The 5,839-nt window shown below is 30.2% G+C and overlaps 1 pseudogene; it reads left to right on the forward strand.

Annotated features, from left to right (window-relative positions):
- The first annotated feature begins 3,052 nt into the window (after positions 1 to 3,052).
- On the forward strand, positions 3,053 to 3,672 carry LOC140872672 (auxin-responsive protein SAUR76-like; annotated as a pseudogene).
- Positions 3,673 to 5,839: the final 2,167 nt, after the last annotated feature.

Genomic DNA, 5,839 nt, shown 5'->3' on the forward strand with positions numbered 1-5,839 from the left:
TCATCTGATCTGTACTATTTGATCTGACATCTTCTCTATTCCTATTCAATCTGATAGAAGCATACTTAAACAATCTTTAATTACTCAAAAAATCTATTTCCCCCCTGAAATTTTAATATGTGAAAAATTATCACAATATAGTAGCGACTAGCGAGGTTCAAATGTTTTCGCTTTTTTTTTTTTTTTTTTACAAAATACCTTGAAATATGGAGTGCACAAAAAAATATAAGCCAATTTTTTTAAAGCTGGTGATAATCTTGTGAAAAAAATATATTATTTGAGATTAAATACAATATTTTATGTTATATCACAAAGTATCTAATATATGCTATAAAAATTAAACTTATCATTTTGTAAAGTAAAAATATTATTGAGCTTTTACTTTATATATACGTTTTGTTTTTTTTTTTTTATGAAAAATATTGTCAAGAAGATATTAATAATGCATTTGATAAACAGTATTCCATTTAAAATAACCATGGGATTTGTATCCATTATTATTAATTATCTATTGTGATTTGTTAAAAAAATTAAATTTTTAAGTTAATAAATCGTGAAACATGAGATAAATTATAAAAAATTAACAGTAACATAAAAAATAACATTAAACAAAAAATGCTATTAATTTGATGAAAATATATATTTTTAATTTAATAGTGTGTTTTTCTCTATTAATGGACATTGACAATTCATTTACAATATTTTTGAGTAATTAAGTATGATTAAAATCAACTTACTAAACAAAGAGCAATCAATTATAAAAGAGTACAATTGTAAAAAAAGAATAAATAAAAGTGGAGTGAATTAATTAACTTAAATTGGAGTTTAAAATATCATTCCCTATATTATATTATATTATAAATGGGAATTAAAACTAATTTATATATATGTGTGTAGATCAAGATTACTAGCATAATAGTAATTAAAATTGTTTGGAACATGGAGGGTCCATATTTTGGTCACATGGGCATGCATGCTGCGTATATATATGTTGAAGTTTCCCTTTCAATGGTAGCAATTTGATGTTTTTTGATATCATGATTCACAACACATGTTAGGTTCTTTTATCATTATCTTCTTAATTGTCATTTATTTTATACGTACGTAGCCAATTATATATTAATTTAATTTGCTAGCTGTTATTAGATTTTCCTCACCAGTCAACTAGCCGGACCACATACAAATTGATCATTCATTTTTCTGATTAATTATAAATAAATTTAAAATTTACAATAAACCTATTTTATATGTTTCTGCACAACTATAACAAAATATATATTATTTTTCATTTCATTTTGGAAGCTACAAAAATCCTTGGATCTTGTCGATGATGTGCAGCGTAAGGTCCCAAGTAGTTCGAGACTCGATTATAAAAATCTCCTCCTTAGATTTTTATTTTTATTTTTTGGGTAGATTAGGGTACTTATAAGACCCGAAAGATCGATGCTCGTAGGGGGAGATTTTGGTTTGGTGATAACTAAATTTGGTCCGTCGTATAAAGAAGACGTGCATATTGTTCTCAAGACAATTACCAAGTTTCCGAGATTTGATTTATTTTATTTTTTTTATACTTTCCTTTTTGGTTTGTGAGGCTAATTATAATTAGGCACAGAAGAATCTAGCTTCAAAAAAGTTTTGAAGATTCTTTCCTATATGAGTACTGACTATTTTAATGGTGATTGAGAACTAATAACAGTCGCTGAGTACTTAATTTAATACCATCCTAGCTAACGATTAACTATTAATACATCAGTAGTTGCTAATTGCTACTCACTTTTTCTTTAATTTTTTGTTCCAGAATTAAAAATAAAAAAATGGTAGTTAGAGTCAGTTGGTTAAATCTAGACAAAAAATTATAATAATATTTAATTAAGATACTTGTCAATCTATTATTAAAAAATGATTGGGGAAATCGAGGATAAAAAATTAATATATAATATTTAATGAAAGTGTTTCAGAATTTGTGAACTCCTCGCACATGTCCGTCTCTTTCAGCAAGCCATATTTGTTCCTGAAATAATATTGAGGAAAATTATCGATGCACCGAATTGGATATATGTCTCTATCATATTCCGAGAGACGAACAAGAGCAATTATTCCTTTTAAATAATTTATTCAAAAGACTTTTTATTTACGTAAATTTATTTTTTTCGATTTCTGAAAATCAAGAAATTTAATTTTAAATGAAATTTATTGCTCCATGCACACATGCTATAGTATTAAGTATTTGCAAATATATATATATATATATATATATATATATATGAAGGACAATTTGCTCAAAAATCCTCAAATGCAAACATATTTTGTTTTGGGGTCCCTAGTCATAAAATGTGGTACAAAACAATACAAGATGTGGTACAAAACCATACAAGATGTGGTACAAATTAACAAAAATTATGGTACAAAAAAATGGCTAAAGAGTTGCAGAGCAAAATATATATTGCATTAGGAATTTTTGAAACAATTTGCACGTATATGAAAGCTAAAGAATTTTAAAATATGATATAATTAGTTCCTGAATTGAAATCAATCGGAAATGGACATCTATCAACATACAAGTGTTAATCGAGGACAGGTCACAAGACTAGGATCCAAAATCTCCCACAGCCGCAAATTGTTTGGGCACTTGTGCTCCAACCACTTCACACTAAAACATTTTGTAAAATTTTCAAAAAAAACAAAAAATTCCCTTTTCGTCCACTGATTTTTCATCGTTTCTAACAACTTTTGTTTTTAGCTAAACACAACGTGACATAATATACGTCAATAAACATTTTTTTATGTAAAAAAGTTATTGAACTAAAACTCGATGTCGATTAGATTAATATGAGAATAGAAAACATAACAAAGCAAAAACAAAATTTCCTACTTGCGTTATTTGAAAAAATTAAATTGAAAAACATAAAGTTTATTTTGGTGGGTCCCATCATACGTTTGAGGTTTCCTATATAACCAAACCTTGGTCACAAAATGTCTCATGTCTCAAGTCTCGACTATTAAACACATTTAGCTAGCGATAATATTTATCTCTTTCGAAATGTCCGCATCAATGGCGAAGGGAGCCGGAAAGATGACCAAGATCAAATTCCGTGCTCAAGAAAGTGCAATCCTTCAAGCTCGGCCGCCCCAACTCCAGCTCCGTCTCCGTCTCCGCGGTGGCAAACAATATTCCGTCGTCCTACGACGACTCTTTCGTCACCAGCACCGCGGCCAAGGATCTCCACCCGGTCTACGTCGGGAAGTCGCGGCGGCGATACATGATCACCTCCGACATCATGGACAACCCTCTCTTCCGCGAAGCTTGTGGAGCGGATCCCGGCGGAGGCGACGAGAGGTCGATCCACCGTCGGCTGTGAGGTGGTGCTGTTCGAACACCTGCTCTGGATGCTGGATAATGCCGATCCTCCGCCGGAGTCGCTGGAAGAGCTCGTCGAGTTTTACGCCTGATGACGGCGGAGAGCGGCCGCCGTTAATAACTTTCGGTGACCCAACTACGGGAGGGTGGCGGTGATTCGATGGTCATCCCCACATTATATTGTATAGTTTATATTTATATTAATATTTTTATATATTTCCTTTTTTTAATAATAATGTCATGATTAGCGGTGTGGATTGTACTTTGAGATAAAGGTTAGTGAGTTCACGGTCAGGATTAACCCATTTTTTACACTGCTAATCTCCTTGATTAATAATAAGCACAGAGTTTAATTGCTGCGCACTTGTTATATTTTCACGTTTCCGGATTTGTAATCTGATGTTCCAAATATACATAGATTTTTATTCGAACCTCGATTTATGTTATTCATGTCTCACTTTTATTTATAAAACCTAAAATAAAAATGCAGATCACATAGTATAAATATTTGGAGATAAAGTAACATACACCAATACGATTTATGGAATTAAGAGTTTTATTTATTTATTGCAATAAATTTAAGATTTCTTATGGTATATAAACTTTTGTTACATTTGCCAAGTAAAGTAAAATTGTAGGATCGAACGCTTGTCGCTTTACCAAAAACGATAGCTGGTGGTAATAATGCATAATAGTTCAAGCGTCATGGTTCGATTGCTCAACCAACAGAGACACACTCATAGCAAGGAATCAAATCCATGATCTTGAATTGGATACCAATTATAGGACCGAACGCTTGTCGTCTTACCAAAACTTATAGCTGATGGCAATGATACAACTCAACAAATCTTTTAAACCACACAACATCCTAAACGACATGGTTCAATCGCTCAACTAGTATGGACAATTATTACATTCCAACAGTAGTAATAATAATAATAATAATAATAATAATAATAATAATAATAATAATATCGACGATGATGTTGAATGTACGAATATATGCATGATTATATATTTAGTTGGAAGATAAAGTATACAAATTAATTATTTATTAACTTGAAGGTTATTGTTTATCATATGTGTATATAATACAAAAATCAAGTAATTAAATGATAAATTATCAAGTAAAAAGTTCCCATTATGGGTTTAGTCTATGTTATCCTATTCGGGTAGTGCCTGAATTAAGATCCAACGGCCCACATTTTTTTGCATGCCCATGTGCTGCATCCAAGAGTCCAATTTTTTTTCGTTTGAGATGTTCATGCTCATGTGCTAGCATAGACTAAACTCATAATCAGGAGGCGTGTTCTTGATATATATTTCAACTTATGAATTTTTGAGAATCTATATCGTAATAATATGAAACTTGAAAATTCCGATATATATCGGTATACCAAAATACCGAAACAATATAAATTGAAACAATTCGGTACGATATACCACCCTTAGGTTCCCTTTTTTAAAACTAAATTGAATCGATTCAGTCTTTGCTACCACTAAGCATGACTATTAATCAAGGTTCTAAAAAGCGTGAAGCGCGTCGAAGCGTGGAGGTAAAGCTTCAAACTTTTCAAACTTAAGCCACTACAAAAAATTTGGTAATCGACTACACTAGAAAGACTACGGTTTTTAATAAAACCATAGTATTTTTACATTTAACTACGGTTTGTACAGAAACCGTAGTTAATGTGCATTTTTTTTTAAAATATACATCTACAATTTTGTAAAAAACCGTTGTTGTTTGTGTTCTACAACATCGTTTTTAATTTTTTACTATGATTTTAATTTTTTTAAGACAAACATTAAATAAAATGTTATATTAACCATAAATAGATGATTTAATAGATAATTCAAGTTCTAAACTATAAATATACATATTTTTAAAAATGTTTTCATTTTAAAAAATAAATGAAATCTTCCGTTCTAAAAAGCGGTCACTTAATCGAGCTTAAGTGTATTAAAGCTTAAGCGAAATTAAGCGTCGCTTAAGCGAGCTTTTTAGAACACTGCTATTAATGAATCTATTTAATAAAAATGGATTGAATGAAAGGTAATGCTACGTGTACACAAAGTCTTACACGTTGGGTTACACATGAGACTTAAAATTACATGATTATCCTACATGCATTTTTGAAAGATTTTTTTCAAATAAAGTGCATGGATAATCATGTAATTTTAAGTCTCATGTGTAACCTAACGTGTAAGACTCTGAGTACACATAGCATTACCCGTGAATTAAAGTAGTATTTGAGAGAGTTTTTAAGAAGTATATCTCAATTTTTTTCACATAATTTCAAAATTTTGTGAAGTCTGAAAATGCTTCCTAGAAACTCTCTCGAATACTATCCTAATCGTCTACTACTTACTACAAATTAAATCACTTCGATCTCGTATTATATTAGTTTTTTTTACATCACTAATTTTGTCAAACCCTTATTATAATATTTTACATTTTCATAAATATTTATTGCTTAATCT

Source organism: Henckelia pumila, unplaced genomic scaffold, assembly GCF_033568475.1.
Source record: "Henckelia pumila isolate YLH828 unplaced genomic scaffold, ASM3356847v2 CTG_466, whole genome shotgun sequence".
Classification (NCBI taxonomy): Eukaryota; Viridiplantae; Streptophyta; class Magnoliopsida; order Lamiales; family Gesneriaceae; genus Henckelia; species Henckelia pumila.